Consider the following 17,589-nt stretch of genomic DNA (forward strand, 5'->3'; position numbering starts at 1 on the left):
GACTGAGCATTTGGACTGATCCTGATCCTGAACTTGTACCTTGGAGTATCCGGACTCTGTGGGATTTCTGGATCGATGAGTATTTAACCATCTCTAGCACCAGTGTTACTACATGCTTTTATATTTCTTTTGTTTTCTGCACTATTGCCTTGCTTTATTCCGTTTCAGCCTGAAGTTCAGGTGGATAGCAGAAGAATCCCGCTCCTTCAAGCTGAGACCTATGATATGCTCGCAAACTATTGACACATTGTGAGTGTGGTATTTAAAGGACCATTCTGTGTTTTCTGCTTTGGATGTCTGCACTATTGTTATATTATTTTTTTCAGTTCAGACAATTCAATACATGGTGATATCCGAGAAGTTACTCCCCATAGAGAAACAAAAGGGAAGTAATGGTTTATTATATGTAATCATTTAGGACTAAATCTGCGCAATTTATACACCTATTTATTTTCTAAACAGTTGTATATGGAAAATTAGTGGATTTTTCCAAGGTGTATATGCTGTATTTTTTAATGTCTGTCTAGCGCAAATTTGCACAAATACTTTTTATTGCATCAATTTTCTATTCACTTTTTTTGTGTTTTTGCTGCAGAAATGTTTACATATAGAGAAGATAGGAGAGAAATATCAAAACAAACCTTCCTACCCATCACTGACATTAATGTCAGTGATGAAAGTTTGGAATCTGTTTTTTGTAAATTAGAACCAATAATGTTAAAAGAAAATAGGATCTTCTGGGAAATAGTTACATTGGAGCAATATCAAATGTCAAAAATTATACCCAAGGGATTAAAAATTATAAAAACTCCATCCTTTGCCATATCTAGTAGTTCTTTTAAGAAAGACTGGGAAGTAATTCTCAATGATTGTTCTTGTGCCCTAATTGATTTAATTCTAAGGGAAAGGAGGGAGACATTGAAATTATTGAATAATGAAATAAATGATTTACAAATTATTATTCAACCTTATAAAGAACTAGAGGATTTTATGAGAGCAGAGAAAGATCTGCTGTATAAAATAAAGAAAAATACCAATGAGCTTCGAGAGAAAAAACAAAAAAAGTATCAGAGAGATCTTAAACAAATAGATGAAGATACTAATTTATCAATAATACAGTCTAATGCCCAAAAAAAACAAAAAGTAAATATTGACTCTAATAAGAATATCAGTAAAGGGGTATTACAAAAAGTGGTTAAATATCCCAATAGGGATGGTAAGTTTAATGGGAGGCCTAATGTAGAATCAGGTCACCAAAGAACAAACTACAGACAGGGCAATTGGAGGTCTAGAAATTATGAACAGGACTCGTATAGACAATCAAATTGGAGAAGAAACCGCCCCCAAATTGCAAGGTTCAATGAGGTAGAATCTTGGGTCCAAAAGCCTCCCAATAGGTTTCAACCTATTGAAAGAAATAACAGTTGGAAGGGTGAACAGGTTCAAGAACATAGATTCATGGATAGGGATCGTAGGGCCCTGAGAACCTCTAATAGGTATCACTTATTGGAACCGACTACCCCAGTAGAACCAAGTTCTCCTTTTCGTTGGGATTACAGATCAACGAGAAGGAGATAAGTTCTAGTACCCATAAAAATAAGAAAAGAGTACCGGTCCAAAAAAATGTAAACGTGGAAAAAGGGCAGGTAAGAAGAAAAAAATTCTGCCTAAACTTAAATTACCACCAAAAAAGACAGAGTCCGATGGTAAGATTTTCAATTTAAGTAAAAGGATTTTGACCCCTGTAGAAATCAGGGTACTAAAAAAAGGGTTGAAATTTGCCCCTACAGGGGAAGTCGATCCTTTTGGTCTTTATATAGACACACAAAAATATATAAGAAAACTTACACTTAAAAAGTTTTTTATGAATAAAAATAAAGAGGGTACTGTTCAAGACATAGAGACTCTGTCAGGACGTGAAAAATTCAAGAATACTTCCAGTTTTAACCCAACTTATGAGAGGGGGAAATTCATCAATTGTTTCAACGAAGTCATTAATGACGAGTTGGAAAAACTGATGAAACAGAAAAAGAAGGTTAAATGCAATTTGTCTAAAAAAGAATATGAGGCAGTAAGATCACTAAAGGATGATAAGGAGGTGATGATTAAGCCAGCAGATAAGGGTGGTGGAGTGGTCCTGATGAACAAATTGGATTATATGGAGGAAATCATGAAACAACTAAACTCAGGGGATACTTATAAAAAATTAAGATCAGACCCCACACAGAGGATTAGTGAAGCCTTACTAACATTAACATCCAATGCATTAAAGGATGGAGTAATTAATGAAAAAGAACATGATTTCCTTAATATAAAAGAACCTTCAGTACCAACTATATACGTCCTTCCAAAGGTTCACAAGGACCCCCTCCACCCTCCCGGTCGTCCGATTATATCGGGGACTAACAGTTTAACTTCAAATTTGTCAGCATTAATTGACCACTTTCTACAGCCATTGGTAGTAAAAACCAAGGCGTATTTGAAAGATACGGGTGACGTTTTGAGAAAAATTACCAATGTTCAATATACCAGCTCTACCATTTTATGTAGTGCTGATGTATGCACTCTGTATACTGTTATCAAAAAAGAGAAAGGGCTGGAAGCTATCTCTTATTTCTTGGATAAAAGTGATTATGACGAGCTAACCAGAAAATTCGTTTTGGATGGTATAGGTTTTATATTAGATAATAATTATTTTTACTTCAATGGGACATACTATATCCAACAAGTAGGAACAGCTATGGGTACCAGATTTGCCCCCAGTTACGCCAATTTATACATGGCTTATTGGGAAGATCATAATATTTTTGGAGTCGATGGACTGGGGGCAGGTCTGGTATCCTGGCATCGTTATATCGATGATGTCCTATTCCTTTGGAATGGACATGAACAAGATCTTTCTATCTTCACAGATAAATTAAATCAAAATGACTTTAATCTTAAATTTGTAACAACAAGTAGTTCTAAGGAAATATCCTTCTTGGATCTATGTTTATATGTGGAAGATGACATCCTGAAGACTAAGACCTTCAGGAAGGCAACAGACTCCAACGGATATATAGAAATGGGAAGTTTACATCACCCTAACTGGCTAGACGGTATTCCGTTTAGCCAGTTCACACGTATTAAGCGGAACTGTAGTGATCAAACCACCTGTAATGAACAAATATTGGAAACTACCGATAGGTTCATTAATAAAGGCTATTCAGTGGAACTTATAAATAAAGCACGTATTAAAGTAGAGAATATCAATAGGGACGACCTTTTAAAGGAGAAGGACAAAGAGCAAAAACCAAAAAATGAAAGAAACAAGTGGGCGTTCATTAGTCAGTTTAATCCCCTGCATAAGGATATTGAAAGAATCTTTAGAAGAAATTGGTATCTGTTACAGAAAGATCCAGTTATAGGAAAAGAAATTCCCGATATACCCACCTTTATTTACAGGAAGGCACCATCTTTGAAGGATAAATTGATAAGAAGTGCCATAGACGATAATATGAGAGTGAGTAATAGAACCAAGGGGTTCCATAGATGTGGACAGTGTTTGATGTGTAGAATGGTGAAGAGTACTTCTACTAAGATCACAGAGTTCACCGTAAATAATGAAACATACAGAATTAATGATTTTATTACATGTCAATCAAAAAATATAATCTATGGGATAGAATGCACATGCGGGCTACTTTATGTAGGCAGGACAAGTAGAAACTTAAAGACCCGTCTTGCAGAACATGTGTATAATATCCGGAAGGGTTTGGAAACACACTCACTTTCAGCTCATTTTAAAACTCATCACGATAAAAAAGAATGTTTTATAAAAAGGTTTTGGGGGATAGAGCAAGTTAAACCAACATGGCGGACCAAAGATTTAGAAAGGAGATTAGCTAAGAGTGAAATGAATTGGACTTTTAAGCTAAAATCCTTACAACCTAAAGGTCTTAACACCGACTTCGAGATGAAGTGGTTTTTATAGTGTCTATATGATTTTATTAATATATTTCTTAATTGTTTTATTATCAATTTTAATATTAATTTTCAAATTTATTGATCATTATTATGAATTTCGTTATTGTATGTCTGTTTAGGTCTTAAACTATATACATATCTATATTTTTTTTTTATGGTGCTGCTCTGAGTGACAGAGGAGGGTTTGGAACGCACACTTCCGCGTTTTGGAGGACACATCTCTGTATGTGACATGTGATGGGCGTGCGTCTCGTCCGTCACTGCGGACGACGGAGAACGGGAAGTGCTCATCTGGTCTGGTGCGCTATGCATGAACCGCAAGGGAGCCGGGTGGAACGCACGATGTCATTTCCTGTCCTCCGTCAGCAGCGACGGAGGACGAAGTGAAGCCTTCGCTATTGGACAATGATTATGTCATCATCTTCCCCGCGAAATTTGAAGGAGGATCTGGTATCTGGACACAGCTGATGGATATTATGTTAGTTAATTTAGATGTGTATAAATGTAGGAAAAGCCGTTCAGCCACAAACGCTTCTGAGGAAGAACCCAGTGAGGTTCGAAATGCATTAAGCGGTGTGGCTTTTTTACCTGGTGGACTGAGCATTTGGACTGATCCTGATCCTGAACTTGTACCTTGGAGTATCCGGACTCTGTGGGATTTCTGGATCGATGAGTATTTAACCATCTCTAGCACCAGTGTTACTACATGCTTTTATATTTCTTTTGTTTTCTGCACTATTGCCTTGCTTTATTCCGTTTCAGCCTGAAGTTCAGGTGGATAGCAGAAGAATCCCGCTCCTTCAAGCTGAGACCTATGATATGCTCGCAAACTATTGACACATTGTGAGTGTGGTATTTAAAGGACCATTCTGTGTTTTCTGCTTTGGATGTCTGCACTATTGTTATATTATTTTTTTCAGTTCAGACAATTCAATACATGGTGATATCCGAGAAGTTACTCCCCATAGAGAAACAAAAGGGAAGTAATGGTTTATTATATGTAATCATTTAGGACTAAATCTGCGCAATTTATACACCTATTTATTTTCTAAACAGTTGTATATGGAAAATTAGTGGATTTTTCCAAGGTGTATATGCTGTATTTTTTAATGTCTGTCTAGCGCAAATTTGCACAAATACTTTTGATTGCATCAATTTTCTATTCACTTTTTTTGTGTTTTTGCTGCAGAAATGTTTACATATAGAGAAGATAGGAGAGAAATATCAAAACAAACCTTCCTACCCATCACTGACATTAATGTCAGTGATGAAAGTTTGGAATCTGTTTTTTGTAAATTAGAACCAATAATGTTAAAAGAAAATAGGATCTTCTGGGAAATAGTTACATTGGAGCAATATCAAATGTCAAAAATTATACCCAAGGGATTAAAAATTATAAAAACTCCATCCTTTGCCATATCTAGTAGTTCTTTTAAGAAAGACTGGGAAGTAATTCTCAATGATTGTTCTTGTGCCCTAATTGATTTAATTCTAAGGGAAAGGAGGGAGACATTGAAATTATTGAATAATGAAATAAATGATTTACAAATTATTATTCAACCTTATAAAGAACTAGAGGATTTTATGAGAGCAGAGAAAGATCTGCTGTATAAAATAAAGAAAAATACCAATGAGCTTCGAGAGAAAAAACAAAAAAAGTATCAAAGAGATCTTAAACAAATAGATGAAGAATCTAATTTATCAATAATACAGTCTAATGCCCAAAAAAAACAAAAAGTAAATATTGACTCTAATAAGAATATCAGTAAAGGGGTATTACAAAAAGTGGTTAAATATCCCAATAGGGATGGTAAGTTTAATGGGAGGCCTAATGTAGAATCAGGTCACCAAAGAACAAACTACAGACAGGGCAATTGGAGGTCTAGAAATTATGAACAGGACTCGTATAGACAATCAAATTGGAGAAGAAACCGCCCCCAAATTGCAAGGTTCAATGAGGTAGAATCTTGGGTCCAAAAGCCTCCCAATAGGTTTCAACCTATTGAAAGAAATAACAGTTGGAGGGGTGAACAGGTTCAAGAACATAGATTCATGGATAGGGATCGTAGGGCCCTGAGAACCTCTAATAGGTATCACTTATTGGAACCGAATACCCCAGTAGAACCAAGTTCTCCTTTTCGTTGGGATTACAGATCAACGAGAAGGAGATAAGTTCTAGTACCCATAAAAATAAGAAAAGAGTACCGGTCCCAAAAAAATGTAAACGTGGAAAAAGGGCAGGTAAGAAGAAAAAAATTCTGCCTAAACTTAAATTACCACCAAAAAAGACAGAGTCCGATGGTAAGATTTTCAATTTAAGTAAAAGGATTTTGACCCCTGTAGAAATCAGGGTACTAAAAAAAGGGTTGAAATTTGCCCCTACAGGGGAAGTCGATCCTTTTGGTCTTTATATAGACACACAAAAATATATAAGAAAACTTACACTTAAAAAGTTTTTTATGAATAAAAATAAAGAGGGTACTGTTCAAGACATAGAGACTCTGTCAGGACGTGAAAAATTCAAGAATACTTCCAGTTTTAACCCAACTTATGAGAGGGGGAAATTCATCAATTGTTTCAACGAAGTCATTAATGACGAGTTGGAAAAACTGATGAAACAGAAAAAGAAGGTTAAATGCAATTTGTCTAAAAAAGAATATGAGGCAGTAAGATCACTAAAGGATGATAAGGAGGTGATCATTAAGCCAGCAGATAAGGGTGGTGGAGTGGTCCTGATGAACAAATTGGATTATATGGAGGAAATCATGAAACAACTAAACTCAGGGGATACTTATAAAAAATTAAGATCAGACCCCACACAGAGGATTAGTGAAGCCTTACTAACATTAACATCCAATGCATTAAAGGATGGAGTAATTAATGAAAAAGAACATGATTTCCTTAATATAAAAGAACCTTCAGTACCAACTATATACGTCCTTCCAAAGGTTCACAAGGACCCCCTCCACCCTCCCGGTCGTCCGATTATATCGGGGACTAACAGTTTAACTTCAAATTTGTCAGCATTAATTGACCACTTTCTACAGCCATTGGTAGTAAAAACCAAGGCGTATTTGAAAGATACGGGTGACGTTTTGAGAAAAATTACCAATGTTCAATATACCAGCTCTACCATTTTATGTAGTGCTGATGTATGCACTCTGTATACTGTTATCAAAAAAGAGAAAGGGCTGGAAGCTATCTCTTATTTCTTGGATAAAAGTGATTATGACGAGCTAACCAGAAAATTCGTTTTGGATGGTATAGGTTTTATATTAGATAATAATTATTTTTACTTCAATGGGACATACTATATCCAACAAGTAGGAACAGCTATGGGTACCAGATTTGCCCCCAGTTACGCCAATTTATACATGGCTTATTGGGAAGATCATAATATTTTTGGAGTCGATGGACTGGGGGCAGGTCTGGTATCCTGGCATCGTTATATCGATGATGTCCTATTCCTTTGGAATGGACATGAACAAGATCTTTCTATCTTCACAGATAAATTAAATCAAAATGACTTTAATCTTAAATTTGTAACAACAAGTAGTTCTAAGGAAATATCCTTCTTGGATCTATGTTTATATGTGGAAGATGACATCCTGAAGACTAAGACCTTCAGGAAGGCAACAGACTCCAACGGATATATAGAAATGGGAAGTTTACATCACCCTAACTGGCTAGACGGTATTCCGTTTAGCCAGTTCACACGTATTAAGCGGAACTGTAGTGATCAAACCACCTGTAATGAACAAATATTGGAAACTACCGATAGGTTCATTAATAAAGGCTATTCAGTGGAACTTATAAATAAAGCACGTATTAAAGTAGAGAATATCAATAGGGACGACCTTTTAAAGGAGAAGGACAAAGAGCAAAAACCAAAAAATGAAAGAAACAAGTGGGCGTTCATTAGTCAGTTTAATCCCCTGCATAAGGATATTGAAAGAATCTTTAGAAGAAATTGGTATCTATTACAGAAAGATCCAGTTATAGGAAAATAAATTCCCGATATACCCACCTTTATTTACAGGAAGGCACCATCTTTGAAGGATAAATTGGTAAGAAGTGCCATAGACGATAATATGAGAGTGAGTAATAGAACCAAGGGGTTCCATAGATGTGGACAGTGTTTGATGTGTAGAATGGTGAAGAGTACTTCTACTAAGATCACAGAGTTCACCGTAAATAATGAAACATACAGAATTAATGATTTTATTACATGTCAATCAAAAAATATAATCTATGGGATAGAATGCACATGCGGGCTACTTTATGTAGGCAGGACAAGTAGAAACTTAAAGACCCGTCTTGCAGAACATGTGTATAATATCCGGAAGGGTTTGGAAACACACTCACTTTCAGCTCATTTTAAAACTCATCACGATAAAAAAGAATGTTTTATAAAAAGGTTTTGGGGGATAGAGCAAGTTAAACCAACATGGCGGACCAAAGATTTAGAAAGGAGATTAGCTAAGAGTGAAATGAATTGGACTTTTAAGCTAAAATCCTTACAACCTAAAGGTCTTAACACCGACTTCGAGATGAAGTGGTTTTTATAGTGTCTATATGATTTTATTAATATATTTCTTAATTGTTTTATTATCAATTTTAATATTAATTTTCAAATTTATTGATCATTATTATGAATTTCGTTATTGTATGTCTGTTTAGGTCTTAAACTATATACATATCTATATATTTTTTTTATGGTGCTGCTCTGAGTGACAGAGGAGGGTTTGGAACGCACACTTCCGCGTTTTGGAGGACACATCTCTGTATGTGACATGTGATGGGCGTGCGTCTCGTCCGTCACTGCGGACGACGGAGAACGGGAAGTGCTCATCTGGTCTGGTGCGCTATGCATGAACCGCAAGGGAGCCGGGTGGAACGCACGATGTCATTTCCTGTCCTCCGTCAGCAGCGACGGAGGACGAAGTGAAGCCTTCGCTATTGGACAATGATTATGTCATCATCTTCCCCGCGAAATTTGAAGGAGGATCTGGTATCTGGACACAGCTGATGGATATTATGTTAGTTAATTTAGATGTGTATAAATGTAGGAAAAGCCGTTCAGCCACAAACGCTTCTGAGGAAGAACCCAGTGAGGTTCGAAATGCATTAAGCGGTGTGGCTTTTTTACCTGGTGGACTGAGCATTTGGACTGATCCTGATCCTGAACTTGTACCTTGGAGTATCCGGACTCTGTGGGATTTCTGGATCGATGAGTATTTAACCATCTCTAGCACCAGTGTTACTACATGCTTTTATATTTCTTTTGTTTTCTGCACTATTGCCTTGCTTTATTCCGTTTCAGCCTGAAGTTCAGGTGGATAGCAGAAGAATCCCGCTCCTTCAAGCTGAGACCTATGATATGCTCGCAAACTATTGACACATTGTGAGTGTGGTATTTAAAGGACCATTCTGTGTTTTCTGCTTTGGATGTCTGCACTATTGTTATATTATTTTTTTCAGTTCAGACAATTCAATACATGGTGATATCCGAGAAGTTACTCCCCATAGAGAAACAAAAGGGAAGTAATGGTTTATTATATGTAATCATTTAGGACTAAATCTGCGCAATTTATACACCTATTTATTTTCTAAACAGTTGTATATGGAAAATTAGTGGATTTTTCCAAGGTGTATATGCTGTATTTTTTAATGTCTGTCTAGCGCAAATTTGCACAAATACTTTTTATTGCATCAATTTTCTATTCACTTTTTTTGTGTTTTTGCTGCAGAAATGTTTACATATAGAGAAGATAGGAGAGAAATATCAAAACAAACCTTCCTACCCATCACTGACATTAATGTCAGTGATGAAAGTTTGGAATCTGTTTTTTGTAAATTAGAACCAATAATGTTAAAAGAAAATAGGATCTTCTGGGAAATAGTTACATTGGAGCAATATCAAATGTCAAAAATTATACCCAAGGGATTAAAAATTATAAAAACTCCATCCTTTGCCATATCTAGTAGTTCTTTTAAGAAAGACTGGGAAGTAATTCTCAATGATTGTTCTTGTGCCCTAATTGATTTAATTCTAAGGGAAAGGAGGGAGACATTGAAATTATTGAATAATGAAATAAATGATTTACAAATTATTATTCAACCTTATAAAGAACTAGAGGATTTTATGAGAGCAGAGAAAGATCTGCTGTATAAAATAAAGAAAAATACCAATGAGCTTCGAGAGAAAAAACAAAAAAAGTATCAAAGAGATCTTAAACAAATAGATGAAGAATCTAATTTATCAATAATACAGTCTAATGCCCAAAAAAAACAAAAAGTAAATATTGACTCTAATAAGAATATCAGTAAAGGGGTATTACAAAAAGTGGTTAAATATCCCAATAGGGATGGTAAGTTTAATGGGAGGCCTAATGTAGAATCAGGTCACCAAAGAACAAACTACAGACAGGGCAATTGGAGGTCTAGAAATTATGAACAGGACTCGTATAGACAATCAAATTGGAGAAGAAACCGCCCCCAAATTGCAAGGTTCAATGAGGTAGAATCTTGGGTCCAAAAGCCTCCCAATAGGTTTCAACCTATTGAAAGAAATAACAGTTGGAGGGGTGAACAGGTTCAAGAACATAGATTCATGGATAGGGATCGTAGGGCCCTGAGAACCTCTAATAGGTATCACTTATTGGAACCGACTACCCCAGTAGAACCAAGTTCTCCTTTTCGTTGGGATTACAGATCAACGAGAAGGAGATAAGTTCTAGTACCCATAAAAATAAGAAAAGAGTACCGGTCCCAAAAAAATGTAAACGTGGAAAAAGGGCAGGTAAGAAGAAAAAAATTCTGCCTAAACTTAAATTACCACCAAAAAAGACAGAGTCCGATGGTAAGATTTTCAATTTAAGTAAAAGGATTTTGACCCCTGTAGAAATCAGGGTACTAAAAAAAGGGTTGAAATTTGCCCCTACAGGGGAAGTCGATCCTTTTGGTCTTTATATAGACACACAAAAATATATAAGAAAACTTACACTTAAAAAGTTTTTTATGAATAAAAATAAAGAGGGTACTGTTCAAGACATAGAGACTCTGTCGGGACGTGAAAAATTCAAGAATACTTCCAGTTTTAACCCAACTTATGAGAGGGGGAAATTCATCAATTGTTTCAACGAAGTCATTAATGACGAGTTGGAAAAACTGATGAAACAGAAAAAGAAGGTTAAATGCAATTTGTCTAAAAAAGAATATGAGGCAGTAAGATCACTAAAGGATGATAAGGAGGTGATCATTAAGCCAGCAGATAAGGGTGGTGGAGTGGTCCTGATGAACAAATTGGATTATATGGAGGAAATCATGAAACAACTAAACTCAGGGGATACTTATAAAAAATTAAGATCAGACCCCACACAGAGGATTAGTGAAGCCTTACTAACATTAACATCCAATGCATTAAAGGATGGAGTAATTAATGAAAAAGAACATGATTTCCTTAATATAAAAGAACCTTCAGTACCAACTATATACGTCCTTCCAAAGGTTCACAAGGACCCCCTCCACCCTCCCGGTCGTCCGATTATATCGGGGACTAACAGTTTAACTTCAAATTTGTCAGCATTAATTGACCACTTTCTACAGCCATTGGTAGTAAAAACCAAGGCGTATTTGAAAGATACGGGTGACGTTTTGAGAAAAATTACCAATGTTCAATATACCAGCTCTACCATTTTATGTAGTGCTGATGTATGCACTCTGTATACTGTTATCAAAAAAGAGAAAGGGCTGGAAGCTATCTCTTATTTCTTGGATAAAAGTGATTATGACGAGCTAACCAGAAAATTCGTTTTGGATGGTATAGGTTTTATATTAGATAATAATTATTTTTACTTCAATGGGACATACTATATCCAACAAGTAGGAACAGCTATGGGTACCAGATTTGCCCCCAGTTACGCCAATTTATACATGGCTTATTGGGAAGATCATAATATTTTTGGAGTCGATGGACTGGGGGCAGGTCTGGTATCCTGGCATCGTTATATCGATGATGTCCTATTCCTTTTGAATGGACATGAACAAGATCTTTCTATCTTCACAGATAAATTAACTCAAAATGACTTTAATCTTAAATTTGTAACAACAAGTAGTTCTAAGGAAATATCCTTCTTGGATCTATGTTTATATGTGGAAGATGACATCCTGAAGACTAAGACCTTCAGGAAGGCAACAGACTCCAACGGATATATAGAAATGGGAAGTTTACATCACCCTAACTGGCTAGACGGTATTCCGTTTAGCCAGTTCACACGTATTAAGCGGAACTGTAGTGATCAAACCACCTGTAATGAACAAATATTGGAAACTACCGATAGGTTCATTAATAAAGGCTATTCAGTGGAACTTATAAATAAAGCACGTATTAAAGTAGAGAATATCAATAGGGACGACCTTTTAAAGGAGAAGGACAAAGAGCAAAAACCAAAAAATGAAAGAAACAAGTGGGCGTTCATTAGTCAGTTTAATCCCCTGCATAAGGATATTGAAAGAATCTTTAGAAGAAATTGGTATCTATTACAGAAAGATCCAGTTATAGGAAAAGAAATTCCCGATATACCCACCTTTATTTACAGGAAGGCACCATCTTTGAAGGATAAATTGGTAAGAAGTGCCATAGACGATAATATGAGAGTGAGTAATAGAACCAAGGGGTTCCATAGATGTGGACAGTGTTTGATGTGTAGAATGGTGAAGAGTACTTCTACTAAGATCACAGAGTTCACCGTAAATAATGAAACATACAGAATTAATGATTTTATTACATGTCAATCAAAAAATATAATCTATGGGATAGAATGCACATGCGGGCTACTTTATGTAGGCAGGACAAGTAGAAACTTAAAGACCCGTCTTGCAGAACATGTGTATAATATCCGGAAGGGTTTGGAAACACACTCACTTTCAGCTCATTTTAAAACTCATCACGATAAAAAAGAATGTTTTATAAAAAGGTTTTGGGGGATAGAGCAAGTTAAACCAACATGGCGGACCAAAGATTTAGAAAGGAGATTAGCTAAGAGTGAAATGAATTGGACTTTTAAGCTAAAATCCTTACAACCTAAAGGTCTTAACACCGACTTCGAGATGAAGTGGTTTTTATAGTGTCTATATGATTTTATTAATATATTTCTTAATTGTTTTATTATCAATTTTAATATTAATTTTCAAATTTATTGATCATTATTATGAATTTCGTTATTGTATGTCTGTTTAGGTCTTAAACTATATACATATCTATATATTTTTTTTATGGTGCTGCTCTGAGTGACAGAGGAGGGTTTGGAACGCACACTTCCGCGTTTTGGAGGACACATCTCTGTATGTGACATGTGATGGGCGTGCGTCTCGTCCGTCACTGCGGACGACGGAGAACGGGAAGTGCTCATCTGGTCTGGTGCGCTATGCATGAACCGCAAGGGAGCCGGGTGGAACGCACGATGTCATTTCCTGTCCTCCGTCAGCAGCGACGGAGGACGAAGTGAAGCCTTCGCTATTGGACAATGATTATGTCATCATCTTCCCCGCGAAATTTGAAGGAGGATCTGGTATCTGGACACAGCTGATGGATATTATGTTAGTTAATTTAGATGTGTATAAATGTAGGAAAAGCCGTTCAGCCACAAACGCTTCTGAGGAAGAACCCAGTGAGGTTCGAAATGCATTAAGCGGTGTGGCTTTTTTACCTGGTGGACTGAGCATTTGGACTGATCCTGATCCTGAACTTGTACCTTGGAGTATCCGGACTCTGTGGGATTTCTGGATCGATGAGTATTTAACCATCTCTAGCACCAGTGTTACTACATGCTTTTATATTTCTTTTGTTTTCTGCACTATTGCCTTGCTTTATTCCGTTTCAGCCTGAAGTTCAGGTGGATAGCAGAAGAATCCCGCTCCTTCAAGCTGAGACCTATGATATGCTCGCAAACTATTGACACATTGTGAGTGTGGTATTTAAAGGACCATTCTGTGTTTTCTGCTTTGGATGTCTGCACTATTGTTATATTATTTTTTTCAGTTCAGACAATTCAATACATGGTGATATCCGAGAAGTTACTCCCCATAGAGAAACAAAAGGGAAGTAATGGTTTATTATATGTAATCATTTAGGACTAAATCTGCGCAATTTATACACCTATTTATTTTCTAAACAGTTGTATATGGAAAATTAGTGGATTTTTCCAAGGTGTATATGCTGTATTTTTTAATGTCTGTCTAGCGCAAATTTGCACAAATACTTTTTATTGCATTTAAGGAAAGACAAACAGCCATATTCTTTGGTTATGGAAGCAAAGATGTGGGCTTGTTTGCTTATCAATAACCAAATTCTTGATTCAGTTTTTACAGAAAGTATATTTATCGTCTAAAGCACCGCAATCAGTAAACAAACCATTGCTCATAAATGACCTCGTGGCGCAATGGTAGCGCGTCTGACTCCAGATCAGAAAGTTGCGTGTTCAAATCACGTTGGGGTCAATTACCATTTTGAAGATGAAATTTACCAAATGAAACACCATAAAAGAAACAAATTGTCAAGTCTGTCATCCACCTTCTGCAAAGTGATATTTGCTCACAGGTATAACTATATCACCTGCACAGTTTCATAATAAATGCTCATTTCTCATATTACTTATACAAAAAATACCCAGTTAATTGGACATCACCATATCTTGACATTGAAGCATACTCTGTACTCTTGGTTTCTTTATGATTAAGTTTTGTTTCATATTGCATCATTTCAATTCCGGTAACTTACATCTTCAAAATTTTACATAAGTGCTAACACCAACAATTACTTTATTTTGTAAGACATTTAGAAGTAATTTTATTTTTTTGATCAATTTTTCCTTTCAGCTTACTTATTTTGTTAAGAATAATGACTTTACATTTAAGGAAAGACAAACAGTCATATTCTTTGGTTATGGAAGCAAAGATGTGGGCTTGTTTGCTTATCAATAACAAATTCTTGATTCAGTTTTTACAGAAAGTATATTTATCGTCTAAAGCACCGCAATCAGTAAACAAACCATTGCTCATAAATGACCTCGTGGCACAACGGTAGCGCGTCTGACTCCAGATCAGTAGGTTGCGTGTTCAAATCACGTCGGGGTCAATTACCATTTTGAAGATGAAATTTACCAAATGAAACACCATAAAAGAAACAAATTGCCAAGTCTGTCATCCACCTTCTGCAATGTGATAATTGCTCACAGGTATAACTATATCACCTGCACAGTTTCATAATAAATGCCCATTCTGCTCATTTCTCATATTACTTATACAAAAAATACCCAGTTAATTGGACATCACCATATCTTGACATTGAAGCATACTCTTGGTTTCTTTATGATTAAGTTTTGTTTCATATTGCATCATTTCAATTCCGGTCACTTACAACTTCAAAATTGCCAAGTCTGTCATCCACCTTCTGTAATGTGATATTTGCTCACAGGGATAACTATATCACCTGCACAGTTTCATAATAAATGCCCATTCTGCTCATTTCTCATAATACTTATACAAAAAATACCCAGTTAATTTGACATCACCATATCTTGACATTGAAGCATACTCTGTACTCTTGGTTCCTTTATGATTAAGTTTTGTTTCATATTGCATCATTTCAATTCCGGTAACTTACATCTTCAAAATTTTACATAAGTGCTAACACCAACAATTACTTTATTTTGTAAGACATTTAGAAGTAATTTTATTTTTTTGATCAAATTTTCCTTTCAGCTTTCTTATTTTGCGAAGAATAATGACTACATTTAAGGAAAGACAAACAGTCATATTCTTTGGTTTTGGAAGCAAAGATGTGGGCTTGTTTGCTTATCAATAACCAAATTCTTGATTCAGTTTTTACAGAAAGTATATTTATCGTCTAAAGCACCGCAATCAGTAAACAAACCATTGCTTATAAATGACCTCGTGGCGCAACGGTAGGTTGCGTGTTCAAATCACGTCGGGGTCAATTACCATTTTGAAGATGAAATTTACCAAATGAAACACCATAAAAGAAACAAATTGCCAAGTCTGTCATCCACCTTCTGCAATGTGATAATTGCTCACAGGTATAACTATATCACCTGCACAGTTTCATAATAAATGCCCATTCTGCTCATTTCTCATATTACTTATACAAAAAATACCCAGTTAATTGGACATCACCATATCTTGACATTGAAGCATACTCTTGGTTTCTTTATGATTAAGTTTTGTTTCATATTGCATCATTTCAATTCCGGTCACTTACAACTTCAAAATTTTGCATAAGTGCTAACACCAACAATTACTTTATTTTGTAAGACATTTAGAAGTAATTTGATTTTTTTGACAAATTTTTCCTTTCAGCTTACTTATTTTGCTAAGAATAATGACTACATTTAAGGAAAGACAAATAGTCATATTCTTTGGTTATGGAAGCAAAGATGTGGGCTTGTTTGCTTATCAATAACCAAATTATTAATTCAGTTTTTACAGAAAGTATATTTATCGTCTAAAGCACCGCAATCAGTAAACAAACCATTGCTCATAAATGACCTTGTGGCGCAACGGTAGCGCGTCTGACTCCAGATCAGAAGGTTGCGTGTTCAAATCACGTCGGGGTCAATTACTATTTCGAAGATAACATTTACCAAATGAAACACCATAAAAGAAATAAATTGCCAAGTCTGTCATCCACCTTCTGTAATGTGATATTTGCTCACAGATATAACTATATCACCTGCACAGTTTCATAATAAATGCTCATTTCTCATAATACTTATACAAAAAATACCAAGTTAATTGGACATTACCATATCTTGACATTGAAGCATACTCTGTACTCTTGGTTTCTTTATGACTAAGTTTTGTTTCATATTGCATCATTTCAATTCCGGTCACAGACAACTTCAAAATTTTACATAAGTGCTAACACCAACAATTACTTTATTTTGTAAGACATTTAGAAGTAATTTTATTTTTTTGATCAATTTTTCCTTTCAGCTTTCTTATTTTGCTAAGAATAATGACTACATTTAAGGAAAGACAAACAGTCATATTCTTTAGTTATGGAAGCAAAGATGTGGGCTTGTTTGCTTATCAATAACCAAATTCTTGATTCAGTTTTTACAGAAAGTATATTTATCGTCTAAAGCACCGCAATCAGTAAACAAACCATTGCGCATAAATGACCTCGTGGCGTAACGGTAGCGCGTCTGACTCCAGATCAGAAGGTTGCGTGTTCAAATCAAGTCGGGGTCAATTACCATTTTGAAGATGAAATTTACCAAATGAAACACCATAAAAGAAACAAATTGTCAAATCTGTCATCCACCTTCTGCAATGTGATATTTGCTCACAGGTATAACTATATCACCTGCACAGTTTCATAATAAATGCCCATTCTGCTCATTTCTCATATTACTTATGCAAAAATATCCCAGTTTATTGGAAATTACCATATCTTGACATTGAAGCATACTCTGTACTCTTGGTTTCTTTATGACTAAGTTTTGTTTCATATTGCATCATTTCCATTCCGGTCACAGACAACTTCAAATTTTTACATAAGTGCTAACACCAACAATTACTTTATTTTGTAAGACATTTAGA

At 35.6% G+C, this 17,589-nt stretch overlaps 4 non-coding genes across 4 annotated transcripts; all 4 read left to right on the forward strand.

The window, feature by feature from the left end:
* The first annotated feature begins 14,394 nt into the window (after positions 1-14,394).
* On the forward strand, positions 14,395-14,466 carry TRNAW-CCA (transfer RNA tryptophan (anticodon CCA)). Its single transcript has one exon. It is a non-coding gene; the product is annotated as a tRNA-Trp (tRNA).
* Positions 14,467-15,031: 565 nt separating this feature from the next.
* TRNAW-CCA (transfer RNA tryptophan (anticodon CCA)) lies at positions 15,032-15,103 on the forward strand. Its single transcript has one exon. It is a non-coding gene; the product is annotated as a tRNA-Trp (tRNA).
* A 1,427-nt stretch (positions 15,104-16,530) lies between these two features.
* On the forward strand, positions 16,531-16,602 carry TRNAW-CCA (transfer RNA tryptophan (anticodon CCA)). Its single transcript has one exon. It is a non-coding gene; the product is annotated as a tRNA-Trp (tRNA).
* Positions 16,603-17,166: 564 nt separating this feature from the next.
* TRNAW-CCA (transfer RNA tryptophan (anticodon CCA)) lies at positions 17,167-17,238 on the forward strand. The gene has a single exon. It is a non-coding gene; the product is annotated as a tRNA-Trp (tRNA).
* The last annotated feature ends 351 nt before the right edge of the window (positions 17,239-17,589 follow it).

This window comes from Pseudophryne corroboree, chromosome 6 (assembly GCF_028390025.1).
Source record: "Pseudophryne corroboree isolate aPseCor3 chromosome 6, aPseCor3.hap2, whole genome shotgun sequence".
NCBI lineage: Eukaryota > Metazoa > Chordata > Amphibia > Anura > Myobatrachidae > Pseudophryne > Pseudophryne corroboree.